The 16,319-nt window shown below is 43.2% G+C and overlaps 2 non-coding genes across 2 annotated transcripts; both read right to left on the bottom strand.

The window, feature by feature from the left end:
* Positions 1-2,003: 2,003 nt before the first annotated feature.
* TRNAI-AAU (transfer RNA isoleucine (anticodon AAU)) lies at positions 2,004-2,077 on the bottom strand. Its single transcript has one exon. It is a non-coding gene; the product is annotated as a tRNA-Ile (tRNA).
* Positions 2,078-11,369: 9,292 nt separating this feature from the next.
* On the bottom strand, positions 11,370-11,443 carry TRNAI-AAU (transfer RNA isoleucine (anticodon AAU)). Its single transcript has one exon. It is a non-coding gene; the product is annotated as a tRNA-Ile (tRNA).
* Positions 11,444-16,319: the final 4,876 nt, after the last annotated feature.

The raw sequence follows: 16,319 nt of genomic DNA, 5'->3' as shown, positions 1-16,319 counted from the left end.
GTGTGTCTCTCTCAGAACGTCGTCCCTGACCTTCTTGCTCCAACTCACTCTATCGCTTTGGAGGTTGAGAAGTCTGGACTGCTAGCAAAGGGTCTTTCCACTTCCTTAGTGGATTTAATTCAGCACTCCAGCAGGCCTTCTACTTCGAAGTCTTACTCAAAGAACTGGAAGTCTTTTGAGACGTGATGTTCTGCTCATGATCTTTTGGCACCTACCTGTTGTTTGTCTGCTATTTTGCATTTTCTTCTGAATGGGTTTCACTTGAATCTCTTTCCACTCTGAAAGCTCATTGCTTTGCGATAAAGGTTTTTAGGGACTTTTCTGTACCTTCGTCAATGTTACAATCTTTGGTGTCTAGACTGTTCTGATCTTTTCTCAATTGTAAGACCAGTGGAGAAATCCCTTTTCTCCAACTCAGAATCTTCCTACTCTTTTATAGGCTTTGCAATTTTATCTCTTTGAGGATCTGGATACTGTAGACTTAAAGATTGTTTCCTATAAAGTTATTTTCCTATTTCCTATCACCTTGCTGAGAACAATTGGGGAGCTGGAAGCCTTAAAATGCTGTCCTCTCTTCATTTGATACTTTGGAAGATGGGGTAACTTTAAGGCCTAGCCTTACCTTTGCTGCAAAGGTTAAGTCTATTTTTGATAGATCTTAGGAAATAATTCTTCCTTCTTTCATTCCCTCTCCTTCCTCTCCGGAGGAACATTTGCTGAATACACTTGATGTTTAAAGAGCTCTTTTCATTTATGTCACCAGGCCTCTGTAGTTCAGGAAAACCGAATCCTTGTTTGGGACTTTTCGACAGCCTGGAAAAGACAAGAAGGTGACTTTTATGACTCTGAGTAGGTGGATTAAGTTGTCAATTTTTCTGGCTTTGTAAGGGTTTTTAGAATATCTTCCAGTTCAGGGATGGTCTACGAGAGGAATGGCCACCTCCTGGGTTGAATTCCAGTGAGTAACAATCTAGGAAATTCCTAGGGTGGCTACTTGGTCATCAGAGCATACATTTGTCAAGCATTATTGCTTAGTAATTTTTCTGTTTTGCATTTGAGTACCAATGTTTTGAACTCTGCATTACCCTTAGTCCATCTTGTCACAAACATTATATCCTGCCCACCTTCCCATCAGTCCTTTGGCAAGGGCTTGGCACCCAGGTTGGGTGCATGGGGCTAGCATTTAAGGATCCTCCTGTTCTTTCTTCCTGTTGGAAGGTGACATCACCTTACTTTGTAATGACTGTCACAAGGACGCAATGGACTAAGGCTAATGAAGATTACCAATAAGTAACCAACGCATCACCACTCTTTCTGAATGTGCGTGGCTCATTCCGCAGGACTTGTTCTTTGTATGATTCCTGGATTTTCAGAAGCCCTTTGATGGCAGCACCCCCACACTGAAAATTGTTTCAGCACCACTGGACAAGGGTCAGTTGTCATGCTCATCTGCGGCGTAAATTTGCATTGAAGTAGTCTAACTCCCCAGGCCTTGTCTTTTGCTCAATTTGCATTTATGAGTTTTCTCTCAATCACTGTCGACTTCCTTTGATCTTTCTTTCTTCTTTCACTTCACCTTCGCCTTCAGTGTATCTTTCGGCCCTCTTAAGAGACACACCCCCTTGTAGCCACTTCTGTACTTCTGTCACCTAATTATTTTCCTATCCTTTCCCCTGTAACGTTGCTGATCCTAGCTATAGCATCACTATCCAGAATCTGTTCACCTGAGTTATGTTCCTCTTATCCCCACGCATCTAATAATAAGCTCTTGGTCTCCCTCCACCTCTCACGAGACATAGTCTGAGGCAGTGTCTCCATCTTGGAGAGACAATCACTTGCACTTGTGTTGTTCTACTGGCGCTGCCGGCTTGAGCTTTGGTCAGCAGTGGCAAAAGAAGGACTAATGGAAAGTGAACGTATACTGGAGCAACAGAGTGTATGGATTTATAAGAGCTTGATTAAATGAGAAAAAAAAGAGTTTAGTTGAGAGAAAAAATGCAACCTGGCCCATACAGGGATCGAACCTGCAACCTTGGCGTTATTAGCACCACGCTCTAACCAACTGAGCTAACCGGCCATGGGTACTAAAGATATCCTTTTTCCATGAAATGCAGATACATAGAAGAGTTGGTCTCACTATCGCAATTCCTTCATACTTTTCTCCTTCCGCCCCCTGTCTGGATTACAATAACAAGAGCTGTGGAGTGCTGCACGCCAGCCTCAGTGCCTCTTCTTTCACTCAATCTCACTGTGTGCTGTGATATCTTTGTAACATCGCTTGTTGCCGGAAAAAAAGGAAAGGATGGATAGTATTTTTATTCTTTTACAACAAAACCCAAAATGCATCGGCTTGCTTGGTCATTAAGTTTACAAGGACAGCTGCTTTTGAGATATTATAATTATAGTGGTTATTCGGTATTGGAGGTAAGAGAGTTTTTTTAGGTCTGGCCGTTCCTTCTGCTTCAAATTACTTGAGCTCATGTCAACAAAGTAACAACAAAACATAGCCAACGGTTCGTTGCTCAAGCCTTCCCTACTGCGCCTTCCCATGTCTCTCCTGCCGACCACAGTGCAGGAAATCTGAGTTTGCATTTGCGCGAAGAGACGTACAACACGAGAAGGCGCGCTTTCGTTCGCTGGGCACCACCCGGCCTGTGCATTCCTCACTGTCGTGAGATCAGTTTACTCAGCAGAGCATGACGCTGCAATTGGTTAGTAGGGCAGGCCTGACCAGAATAGTATATTTGGGGTCATGTATTTGATTGCATTTTTAAAACAGTAACAGAACTTAACTGCAATGTTTAAATAGGTCTAGACATATTTAAACAGTGTCAATTTAATAGAAGAATTGTGGACAATTCAGAGGGGCGGCACCAATGTTTTTTTTTCCCATTGGGTGGATGCGGCATTAAAGAGTTTGAAGACCACTGGTCTAAGTGGACACTAATACACCTGGATGCTCCTGAATTCCTCGCAACAGATGCCAGCAAACCTGGCTGGAGAGCTACTTTGTTGGACTGATCCGGTCGATTCAAGTGGTCTTTCCTAGAGAGTCGGAGGTCATGGAAATAGATGGAGTTGATGGTAATCTTCAGGGCTTTGAAGTTTTCCCATCATCATCTGTCTCAAAAATATGTGCTAGTAAAGACAGAGAATAAGGTAGCTGTCTTTTACATTAACCAACAGTGAAGCATGCATTCAAAATCCCTCAATGCAATAGCAGAACAATTGGGTTATTGGGCAGAGATCAACCTGTTGCACACGTCGGCACTACACATCAAGGGCACCGACAATGTGATGGCAGACAGCTGGAGGTTTCCAAATTTGCTGGAGTTGACATTATCCAGGTCATTGTTTTGAGAGATATGCCGAGAGTTTGTGAAACCCTTTCTGGATCTCTTTTCAAACAAGGACAATGCTCATCTTTGTCGAATCTGATCCAGGCTACCGTAACAAGGAGCCTAGGTAGTGGACGTATTGGTGATAAAGTGGCTGAGAAGTCTCCTTTATACATTCCCCCACTTTTTATTGATCCAGATGGTTCTCTTCAAGTCTCAGCAGGGGGAGGGAACTTTATTCTTGTGGGCCCTTATTGGCCAGAGATGTCATGGTTTCCTCTTCTGAACCCCTGGCTCTTCTACCTCCTTGGGTACTGCTCAAGTGTGTCTCTCTCAGAATGTCGTCCCTGACCTTCTTGCTCCAACTCACTCTATCGCTTTGGAGGTTGAGAAGTCTGGACTGCTAGCAAAGGGTCTTTCCTCTTCCTTAGTGGAGTTAATTCAGCACTCCAGCAGGCCTTCTACTTCGAAGTCTTACTCAAAGAACTGGAAGTCTTTTGAGACGTGATGTTCTGCTCATTATCTTTTGGCACCTACCTGTAGTTTGTCTGCTATTTTGCATTTTCTTCTGAATAGGTTTCACTTGAATCTCTTTCCACTCTGAAAGCTCATTGCTTTGCGATAAAGGTTTTTAGGGACTTTTCTGTACCTTCGTCGATGTTACAATCTTTGGTGTCTAGACTGTTCTGATCTTTTGTCAATTGTAAGACCAGTTGAAAAATCCCTTTTCTCCAACTCAGAATCTTCCTACTCTTTTATAGGCTTTGCAATTTTATCTCTTTGAGGATCTGGATACTGTAGACATAAAGATTGTTTCCTATAAAGTTATTTTCCTATTTCCTATCACCTTGCTGAGAACAATTGGGGAGCTGGGAGCCTTAAAATGCTGTCCTCTCTTCATTTGATACTTTGGAAGATGGGGTAACTTTAAGGCCTAGCCTTACCTTTGCTGCAAAGGTTAAGTCTATTTTTGATAGATCTTAGGAAATAATTCTTCCTTCTTTCATTCCCTCTCCTTCCTCTCCGGAGGAACATTTGCTGAATACACTTGATGTTTAAAGAGCTCTTTTCATTTATGTCACCAGGCCTCTGCAGTTCAGGAAAACCGACTCCTTGTTTGTGACTTGTCGACAGCCTGGAAAAGACAAGAAGGTGACTTGTATGACTCTGAGTAGGTGGATTAAGTTGTCAATTTTTCTGGCTTTGCAAGGCTTTTTAGAATATCTTCCAGTTCAGGGATGGTCTACGAGAGGAATGGCCACCTCCTGGGTTGAATTCCAGTGAGTAACAATCTAGGAAATTCCTAGGGTGGCTACTTGGTCCTCAGAGCATACATTTGTCAAGCATTATCGCTTAATAATTTTTCTGTTTTGCATTTGAGTACCAATGTTTTGAACTCTGCATTACCCTTAGTCCATCTTGTCCTTGTCACAAACATTAAATCCTGCCCGCCTTCCCATCAGTCCTTTGGCAAGGGCTTCGCACCCAGGTTGGGTACATGGGGCTAGCATTTAAGGATCCTCCTGTTCTTTCTTCCTGTTGGAAGGTGACATCACCTTACTTTGTAATGACTGTCACAAGGACGCAATGGACTAAGGCTAATGAAGATTACCAATAAGTAACCAACGCATCACCACTCTTTCTGAATGTGCGTGGCTCATTCCGCAGGACTTGTTCTTTGTATGATTCCTGGCTGGAGAGCTACTGTGTTGAACTAATCCTGTCGATTCAAGTGGTCTTTCCTAGAGAGTCGGAGGTCATGGAAATAGATGGAGTTGATGGTAATCTTCAGGGCTTTGAAGTTTTCCCATCATCATCTGTCTCAAAAAAATGTGCTAGTAAAGACAGAGAATAAGGTAGCTGTCTTTTACATTAACCAACAGTGAAGCATGCATTCAAAATCCCTCAATGCAATAGCAGAACAATTGGGTTATTGGGCAGAGATCAACCTGTTGCATACGTTGGCAGTACACATCAAGGGCACCGACAATGTGATGGCAGACAGCTGGAGGTTTCCAAATTTGAAGGAGTTGACGTTATCCAGGTCGTTGTATTGAGAGATATGCCGAGAGTTTGTGAAACCCTTTCTGGATCTCTTTTCAAACAAGGACAATGCTCATCTTTGTCGATTCTGATCCAGGTTTCCGGAACAAGGAGCCTAGGTAGTGGACGTATTGGTGATAAAGTGGCTGAGAAGTCTCCTTTATACATTCCCCCCCTTTTTATTGATCCAGATGGTTCTCTTCAAGTCTCAGCAGGCAGGGGGGAGGGAACTTTATTCTTGTGGGCCCTTATTGGCCAGAGATGTCATGGTTTCCTCTTCTGAACCCCTGGCTCTTCTACCTCCTTGGGTACTGCTCAAGTGTGTCTCTCTCAGAACGTCGTCCCTGACCTTCTTGCTCCAACTCACTCTATTGCTTTGGAGGTTGAGAAGTCTGGACTGCTAGCAAAGGGTCTTTCCTCTTCCTTAGTGGAGTTAATTCAGCACTCCAGCAGGCCTTCTACTTTGAAGTCTTAATCAAAGATCTGTAAGTCTTTTGAGACGTGAGGTTCTGCTCATGATCTTTTCGCACCTACCTGTGGTTTGTCTGCTATTTTGCATTTTCTTCTGAATGGGTTTCACTCGAATCTCTTTCCACTCTGAAAGCTCATTGCTTTGCGATAAAGGCTTTTAGGGACTTTTCTGAACCTTCATCGATGTTACAATCTTTGGTGTCTAGACTGTTCTGATCTTTTGTCAATGGTAAGACCAGTTGAAAAATCCCTTTTCTCCAACTCAGAATCTTCCTACTCTTTTATAGGCTTTGCAATTTTATCTCTTTGAGGATCTGGATACTGTAGACTTAAAGATTGTGTCCTATAAAGTTATTTTCCTATTTGCTATCACCTTGCTGAGAATAATTGGGGAGCTGGGAGCCTTAAAATGCTGTACTCTCTTCTTTGAAACTTTGGAAGATGGGGTAACTTTAAGGCCTAGCCTTACCTTTGCTGCAAAGGTTAAGTCTATTTTTGATAGATCTTAGGAAATAATTCTTCCTTCTTTCATTCCCTCTCCTTCCTCTCCGGAGGAACATTTGCTGAATACACTTGATGTTTAAAGAGCTCTTTTCATTTATGTCACTAGGCCTCTGCAGTTCAGGAAAACCGACTCCTTGTTTGTGACTTTTGGACAGCCTGGAAAAGACAAGAAGGTGACTTTTATTACTCTGAGTAGGTGGATTAAGTTGTCAATTTTTCTGGCTTTGCAAGATTTTTAGAATATCTTCCAGTTCAGGGATTTTCTACGAGAGGAATGGCCACCTCCTGGGTTGAATTCCAGTGAGTAACAATCTAGGAAATTCCTAGGGAGGCTACTTGGTCCTCAGAGCATACATTTGTCAAGCATTATCGCTTAATAATTTTTCTGTTTTGCATTTGAGTACCAACGTTTTGAACTCTGCATTACCCTTAGTCCATCTTGTCCTTGTCACAAACATTACATCCTGCCCACCTTCACATCAGTCCTTTGGCAACTGCTTGGCACTCAGGTTGGGTGCATGGGGCTATCATTTAAGGATCCTCCTGTTATTTCTTCCTGTTGGAAGGTGACATCACCTTACTTTGTAATGACTGTCACAAGGACGCAATGGACTAAGGCTAATGAAGATTACCAATAAGTAACCAATGCATCACCACTCTTTCTGAATGTGCGTGGCTCATTCTGCAGGACTTGTTCTTTGTATGATTCCTGGATTTTCAGAAGCCCTTTGATGGCAGCACCCCCACACTGAAAATTGTTTCAGCACCACTGGACAAGGGTCAGTTGTCATGCTCATCTGCTGCGTAACTTTGCATTGAAGTAGTCTAACTCCCCAGGCCTTGTCTTTTGCTCAATTTGCCTTTGTGAGTTTTCTCTCAATCACTGTCGACTTCCTTTGATCTTTCTTTCTTCTTTCACTTCACCTTCGCCTTCAGTGTATCTTTCGGCCCTCTTAAGAGACACACCCCCATGTAGCCACTTCTATACCTCTGTCACCTAATTATTTTCCTATCCTTTCCCCTGTAACGTTGCTGATCCTAGCTATAGCATCATTATCCAGAATCTGTTCATCTGAGTTATGTTCCTCTTATCCCCACACATCTAATAATCAGCTCTTGGTCTCCCTCCACCTCTCACGTGACATAGTCTGAGGCAGTATCTCCATCTTGGAGAGACAATCCCTTGCACTTGTGTTGTTCTACTGGCGCTGCCGGCTTCAGCTTTGGTCAGCAGTCGCAAAAGAAGGACTAACGGAAAGTGAACGTATACTGGAGCAACAGAGTGTATGGATTTATAAGCGCTTGATTAAATGAGAAAAAAAGAGTTTAGTTGAGAGACAAAATGCAACATTGGCCCGTACAGGGAATGAACCCGCGACCTTGGCGTTATTAGCACCATGCTATACCCAACTGAGCTCACTGGCCATGAGTAGGATACATATCCTTTTTCCATGAAATGCAGATACAGAGAAGAGTTGGTCTCACTATCACAATTCCTTCATACGTTTCTCCTTCCGCCCCCTGTCTGGATTACAATAACAAGAGCTGTGGAGTGCTGCACGCCAGCCTCAGCGCCTCTTCTTTCACTCAATCTCACTGTGTGCTGTGATATCTTTGTAACATCGCTTGTTGCCGGAAAAAGGAAAGAATGGATAGTATTTTTATTCTTTTACAACAAAACCCAAAATGCATCGGCTTGCTTGGTCATTAAGTTTACAAGGCCAGCTGCTTTTGAGATATTATAATTATAGTGGTTATTCGGCGTTGGAGGTAAGAGAGTTTTTTTTAGGTCTAGCCGTTCCTTCTGCTTCAAATTATTTGAGCTAATGTCAACAAAGTAACAACAAAACATAGCCAACGGTTCGTTGCTCAAGCCTTCCCTACTGCGCCTTCTCATGTCTCTCCTGCCGACCACAGTGCAGGAAATCTGAGTTTGCATTTGCGCGAAGAGACGTACAACACAAGAAGGCGCGCTTTCGTGCGCCGGGCACCACCCGGCCTGTGCATTCCTCACTGTCGTGAGATCAGTTTACTCAGCAGAGCATGACGCTGCAATTGGTTAGTAAGGCCTGCCTGACCAGAATAGTATATTTGGGGTCATGTATTTGATTGCATTTTAAAAACAGTAACAGAACTTAACTGCAATGTTTAACTAGGTCTAGACATATTTAAAGAGTGTCAATTTAATAGAAGAATTGTGGACAATCAGAGGGGAGGCACCAATGTTTTTTTTTCCCATTGGGTGGATGCGGCATTAAAGAGTTTGAAGACCACTGGTCTAAGTGGACACTAATACACCTGGATGCTCCTGAATTCCTCGCAACAGATGCCAGCAAACCTGGCTGGAGAGCTACTGTGTTGGACTGATCCTGTCGATTCAAGTGGTCTTTCCTAGAGAGTCGGAGGTGATGGAAATAGATGGAGTTGATGGTAATCTTCAGGGCTTTGAAGTTTTCCCATCATCATCTGTCTCAAAAAAATGTGCTAGTAAAGACAGAGAATAAGGTAGCTGTCTTTTACATTAACCAACAATGAAGCATGGATTCAAAATCCATCAAGGCAAAAGCAGAACAATTGGGTTATTGGGCAGAGATCAACCTGTTGCATACGTCGGCAGTACACATCAAGGGCACCGACAATGTGATGGCAGACAGCTGGAGGTTTCCAAATTTGCTGGAGTTGACGTTATCCAGGTCGTTGTTTTGAGAGATATGCCGAGAGTTTGTGAAACCCTTTCTGGATCTCTTTTCAAACAAGGACAATGCTCATCTTTGTCGATTCTGATCCAGGTTTCCGGAACAAGGAGCCTAGGTAGTGGACGTATTGTGATAAAGTGGCTGAGAAGTCTCCTTTATACATTCCCCCCCTTTTTATTGATCCAGATGGTTCTCTTCAAGTCTCAGCAGGGGGAGGGAACTTGATTCTTGTGGGCCCTTATTGGCCAGAGATGCCATGGTTTCCTCTTCTGAACCCCTGGATCTTCTACCTCCTTGGGTACTGCTCAAGTGTGTCTCTCTCAGAACATCGTCCCTGACCTTCTTGCTCCAACTCACTCTATCGCTTTGGAGGTTGAGAAGTCTGGACTGCTAGCAAAGGGTCTTTCCTTTTCCTTAGTCGAGTTAATTCAGCACTCCAGCAGGCCTTCTACTTCGAAGTCTTACTCAAAGAACTGGAAGTCTTTTGAGACGTGATGTTCTGCTCATGATCTTTTGGCACCTACCTGTAGTTTGTCTGCTATTTTGCATTTTCTTCTGAATGGGTTTCACTTGAATCTCTTTCCACTCTAAAAGCTCATTGCTTTGCGATAAAGGCTTTTAGGGACTTTTCTGAACCTTCATCGATGTTACAATCTTTGGTGTCTAGACTGTTCTGATCTTTTGTCAATGGTAAGACCAGTTGAAAAATCCCTTTTCTCCAACTCAGAATCTTCCTACTCTTTTATAGGCTTTGCAATTTTATGTCTTTGAGGATCTGGATACTGTAGCCTTAAAGATTGTTTCCTATAAAGGTTTTTTCCTATTTGCTATCACATTGCTGAGAACAATTGGGGAGCTGGGAGCCTTAAAATGCTGTCCTCTCTTCATTTGATATTTTGGAAGATGGTGTAACTTTAAGGCCTAGCCTTACCTTTGCTGCAAAGGTTAGGTCTATTTTTGATAGATCTTAGGAAATAATTCTTCCTTCTTTCATTCCCTCTCCTTCCTCTCCGGAGGAACATTTGCTGAATACACTTGATGTTTAAAGAGCTCTTTTCATTTGTGTCACCAGGCCACTGCAGTTCAGGAAATCCGACTCCTTGTTTGTGACTTTTGGACAGCCTGGAAAAGACAAGAAGGTGACTTTTATGACTCTGAGTAGGTGGATTAAGTTGTCACTTTTTCTGGCTTTGCAAGGCTTTTTAGAATATCTTCCAGTTCAGGGATGGTCTACGAGAGGAATGGCCACCTCCTGGGTTGAATTCCAGTGAGTAACAATCTAGGAAATTCCTAGGGTGGCTACTTGGTCATCAGAGCATACATTTGTCAAGCATTATTGCTTAATAATTTTTCTGTTTTGCATTTGAGTACCAATGTTTTGAACTCTGCATTACCCTTAGTCCATCTTGTCCTTGTCACAAACATTACATGCTGCCCACCTTCTCATCAGTCCTTTGGCAAGGGCTTGGCACCCAGGTTGGATGCATGGGGCTAGCATTTAAGGATCCTCCTGTTCTTTCTTCCTGTTGGAAGGTGACATCACCTTACTTTGTAATGACTGTCACAAGGACGCAATGGACTAAGGCTAATGAAGATTACAAATAAGTAACCAACGCATCACCACTCTTTCTGAATGTGCGTGTCTCATTCTGCAGGACTTGTTCTATGTATGATTCCTGGATTTTCAGAAGCCCTTTGATGGCAGCACACCCACACTGAAAATTGTTTCAGAACCACTGGACAAGGGTCAGTTGTCATGTTCATCTGCGGCGTAAATTTGCATTGAAGTAGTCTAACTCCCCAGGCCTTGTTTTTTGTTCAATTTGCCTTTGTGAGTTTTCTCTCAATCACTGTCGACTTCCTTTGATCTTTCTTTCTTCTTTCACTTCACCTTCGCCTTCAGTGTATCTTTCGGCCCTCTTAAGAGACGCACCCCCTTGTAGCCACTTCTATAATTCTGTCACCTAATTATTTTCCTATCCTTTCCCCTGTAACGTTGCTGAACCTAGCTATAGCATCACTATCCAGAATCTGTTCACCTGAGTTATGTTCCTCTTATCCCCACACATCTAATAATCAGCTCTTGGTCTCCCTCCACCTCTCACGTGACATAGTCTGAGGCAGTGTCTCCATCTTGGAGAGACTATCCCTTACACTTGTGTTGTTCTACTGGCGCTGCCGGCTTCAGCTTTGGTCAGCAGTCGCAAAAGAAGGACTAATGGAAAGCAAACGTATACTGGAGCAACAGAGTTTATGGATTTATAAGTGCTTGATTAAATGAGAAGAAAAGAGTTTAGTTGATAGAAAAAATGCAACCTGGCCCGTACAGGGATCGAACCCGCGACCTTGGCATTATTAGCACCACGCTCTAACCAACTGAGCTAACCGGCCATGAGTAGGAAAGGTATCTTTTTTCCATGACATGCAGATACATAGAAGAGTCGGTCTCACTATCGCAATTTCTTCATACCTTTCTCCTTCCGCCCCCTGTCTGGATTACAATAACAAGAGCTGTGGAGTGCTGCACGCCAGCCTCAGCGCCTCTTCTTTCACTCAATCTCACTGTGTGCTGTGATATCTTTGTAACATCGCTTGTTGCCGGAAAAAAGGAAAGGATGGATAGTATTTTTATTCTTTTACAACAAAACCCAAAATGCATCGGCTTGCTTGGTCATTAAGTTTACAAGGCCAGCTGCTTTTGAGATATTCTAATTATAGTGGTTATTCGGCGTTGGAGGTAAGAGAGTTTTTTTTAGGTCTGGCCGTTCCTTCTGCTTCAAATTATTTGAGCTCATGTCAACAAAGTAACAACAAAACATAGCCAACGGTTCGTTGCTCAAGCCTTCCCTACTGCGCCTTCCCATGTCTCTCCTGCCGACCACAGTGCAGGAAATCTGATTTTGCATTTGCACGATGAGACGTACAACACAAGAAGGCGCGCTTTCGTGCGCCGGGCACCCCCCGGCCTGTGCATTCCTCACTGTCGTGAGATCAGTTTACTCAGCAGAGCATGACGCTGCAATTGGTTAGTAAGGCCTGCCTGACCAGAATAGTATATTTGGGGTCATGTATTTGATTGCATTTTAAAAACAGTAACAGAACTTAACGGCAATGTTTAAATAGGTCTAGACATATTTAAACAGTGTCAATTTAATAGAAGAATTGTGGACAATTCAGAGGGGAGGCACCAATGTTTTTTTTCCCATTGGGTGGATGCAGCATTAAAGAGTTTGAAGACCACTGGTCTAAGTGGACACTAATACACCTGGATGCTCCTGAATTCCTCGCAACAGATGACATCAAACCTGGCTGGAGAGCTACTGTGTTGGACTGATCCTGTCGATTCAAGTGGTCTTTCCTAGAGAGTCGGAGGTCATGGAAATAGATGGAGTTGATGGTAATCTTCAGGGCTTTGAAGTTTTCCCATCATCATCTGTCTCAAAAAAATGTGCTAGTAAAGACAAAGAATAAGGTAGCTGTCTTTTACATTAACCAACAGTGAAGCATGCATTCAAAATCCATCAATGCAATAGCAGAACAATTGGGTTATTGGGCAGAGATCAACCTGTTGCATACGTCGGCAGTACACATCAAGGGCACTGACAATGTGATGGCAGACAGCTGGAGGTTTCCAAATTTGCTGGAGTTGACGTTATCCAGGTCGTTGTTTTGGGAGATATGCCGAGAGTTTGTGAAACCCTTTCTGGATCTCTTTTCAAACAAGGACAATGCTCATCTTTGTCGATTCTGATCCAGGTTTCCGGAACAAGGAGCCTAGGTAGTGGACGTATTGGTGATAAAGTGGCTGATAAGTCTCCTTTATACATTCCCCCCCTTTTTATTGATCCAGATGGTTCTCTTCAAGTCTCTGCAGGGGGGAGGGAACTTTATTCTTGTTGGCCCTTATTGGCCAGAGATGTCATGGTTTCCTCTTCTGAACCCCTGGCTCTTCTACCTCCTTGGGTACTGCTCAAGTGTGTCTCTCTCAGAACGTCTTCCCTGACCTTCTTGCTCCAACTCACTCTATCGCTTTGGAGGTTGAGAAGTCTGGACTGCTAGCAAAGGGTCTTTCCTCTTCCTTAGTGGAGTTAATTCAGCACTCCAGCAGGCCTTCTACTTCGAAGTCTTACTCAAAGAACTGGAAGTCTTTTGAGACGTGATGTTCTGCTCATGATCTTTTGGCACCTACCTGTAGTTTGTCTGCTATTTTGCATTTTCTTCTGAATGGGTTTCACTCGAATCTCTTTCCACTCTGAAAGCTCATTGCTTTGCGATAAAGGCTTTTAGGGACTTTTCTGAACCTTCATCGATGTTACAATCTTTGGTGTCTAGACTGTTCTGATGTTTTGTCAATGGTAAGACAAGTTGAAAAATCCCTTTTCTCCAACTCAGAATCTTCCTACTCTTTTATAGGCTTTGCAATTTTATCTCTTTGAGGATATGGATACTGTAGACTTAAAGATTGTTTCCTATAAAGTTATTTTCCTATTTGCTATCACCTTGCTGAGAACAATTGGGGAGCTGGGAGCCTTAAAATGCTGTCCTCTCTTCATTTGATATTTTGGAAGATGGGGTAACTTTAAGGTCTAGCCTTACCTTTGCTGCAAAGGTTAAGTCTATTTTTGATAGATCTTAGGAAATAATTCTTCCTTCTTTCATTCCCTCTCCTTCCTCTAGGGAGGAACATTTGCTGAATACACTTGATGTTTAAAGAGCTCTTTTCATTTGTGTCACCAGGCCTCTGCAGTTCAGGAAAACCGACTCCTTGTTTGTGACTTTTGGACAGGCTGGAAAAGACAAGAAGGTGACTTTTAAGACTCTGAGTAGGTGGATTAAGTTGTCAATTTTTCTGTCTTTGCAAGGCTTTTTAGAACATCTTCCAGTTCAGGGATGGTCTACGAGAGGAATGGCCACCTCCTGGGTTGAATTCCAGTGAGTAACAATCTAGGAAATTCCTAGGGTGGCTACTTGGTCCTCAGAGCATACATTTGTCAAGCATTATTGCTTAATAATTTTTCTGTTTTGCATTTGAGTACCAATGTTTTGAACTCTGCATTACCCTTAGTCCATCTTGTCCTTGTCACAAACATTACATCCTGCCCACCTTCTCATCAGTCCTTTGGCAAGGACTTGGCACCCAGGTTGGATGCATGGGGCTAGCATTTAAGGATCCTCCTGTTCTTTCTTCCTGTTGGAAGGTGACATCACCTTACTTTGTAATGACTGTCACAAGGACGCAATGGACTAAGGCTAATGAAGATTACAAATAAGTAACCAACGCATCACCACTCTTTCTGAATGTGCGTGGCTCATTCTGCAGGACTTGTTCTTTGTATGATTCCTGGATTTTCAGAAGCCCTTTGATGGCAGCACCCCCACACTGAAAATTGTTTCAGCACCACTGGACAAGGGTCAGTTGTCATGCTCATCTGAGCGTAAATTTGCATTGAAGTTGTCTAAGTCCCCAGGCCTTGTCTTTTGCTCAATTTGCCTGTGTGAGTTTTCTCTCAATCACTGTCGACTTCCTTTGATCTTTCTTTCTTCTTTCCCTTCACCTTCGCCTTCAGTGTATCTTTTGGCCCTCTTAAGAGACACACCCCCTTGTAGCCACTTCTATACTTCTGTCACCTAATTATTTTCCTATCCTTTCCCCTGTAACGTTGCTGATCCTAGCTATAGCATCACTATCCAGAATCTGTTCAGCTGAGTTATGTTCCTCTCATCCCCACGCATCTAATAATCAGCTCTTGGTCTCCCTCCATCTCTCACGTGACATAGTCTGAGGCAGTGTCTCCATCTTGGAGAGACTATCCCTTGCACTTGTGTTGTTCTACTGGCGCTGCCGGCTTGAGCTTTGGTCAGCAGTCGCAAAAGAAGGACTAATGGAAAGTGAACGTATACTGGAGCAACAGAGTGTATGGATTTATAAACGCTTGATTAAATGAGAAAAAAAGAGTTTAGTTGAGAGAAAAAATGCAACTTGGCCCATACGGGGATCTAACCCGCGACCTTGGCGTTATCAGTACCATGCTCTAATCAACTGAGCTAACCTGCCATTAGTAGGAGTGATATCTTTTTTCCATGAAATGCAGATACATAGAAGAGGTGGTCTCACTATCGCAATTCCTTCATACTTTTCTCCTTCAGCCCCCTGTCTGGATTACAATAACAAGAGCTGTGGAGTGCTGCACGCCAGCCTTGTAGTGTGGTCAGTTTTACGTATCCGTTTGTGCATTAGCTTCGGGCTTTAGGCCTATGTGCATTTTGCCCTGGATGTATTTTATTCCTCTGCTCGCAGGTTAGAGCCTCTGTGCCCTTTGCTCTAAATGCTTTTATTCAGCTTCGTACTGTTATTTTTCGAATAACCAGTTCTACGGTCTTGTTTTATTTTTTGATATCACACTGTTTAGCCTACTTCAGCGCTGGAGTTCTCAACAACACATTCTTGTTCACTCTGGGCTCCAGTCAAGGATACAGTCTGGTACATTGCTGATAGAAGTGGTAGGAGTTTAGTCTCTGCATACATTCTTGCGTAGGGACATTTTGTGATCGCACTGACATGTTAGTTATAAATACACATCCTTGTCCTAAAACACGCAAGAGGGAGATTCTGACCAGGGGACCACAACTAGACGCTGACTGCCTCGTTGCAGATGCTGAACCAGATCACAGGCCTTTGCTCAGGTATGAGGGCTGATGTCTCCTAAGGGATTCAGAAAGGCAAGTTCGAAGCTTAACATGCTGTGCTCAAAATAGAACTAGCTGAGGGAGAGTAGAAATTGTTAAACACCATGATAGCTTTGTTTTTATGTTTCACTCTCCTCGTGACTATTTCAATCCTACTGTGTTGTATGGTTCTGGTTATTGCGGCTCACGCCTTATTATCTAAAATGCAGTTGTTTTATTAAATCATTATATAAAACTTATACTGCCTTTGTCATTTCTATATGAGATCATATTGTAAATGAGAGAGTTGGTTTGGATCTGAGTGACCACGACTTCCCTGACAAGTTCCAAAGATGTCATGCACTCGGCTGCCCAATCATTTCTTCCCTGTTGGAGAAATGAGGCACTGCTAGTTAGCCGGAGCAAAACCGGATTTAGGGTGACAGAGGTCCTTCCAAGTGGGTTAGACTCAGTCCCCCACACCGTGAACGATCATGCTGCCTAGAAATCCAGTAGTCTCATTTAGGATAATGAGAGCCCACGCTACATGGCGCCACCAACGATTGGTCTGGCTCTAATTTTTGGGTCCGGCTGACTCTCT

This window comes from Pleurodeles waltl, chromosome 12 (genome assembly GCF_031143425.1).
Source record: "Pleurodeles waltl isolate 20211129_DDA chromosome 12, aPleWal1.hap1.20221129, whole genome shotgun sequence".
Classification (NCBI taxonomy): Eukaryota; Metazoa; Chordata; class Amphibia; order Caudata; family Salamandridae; genus Pleurodeles; species Pleurodeles waltl.
Note: the sequence above shows the minus strand (reverse complement) of the source record. Positions and strands in the feature narration are given on the sequence as shown.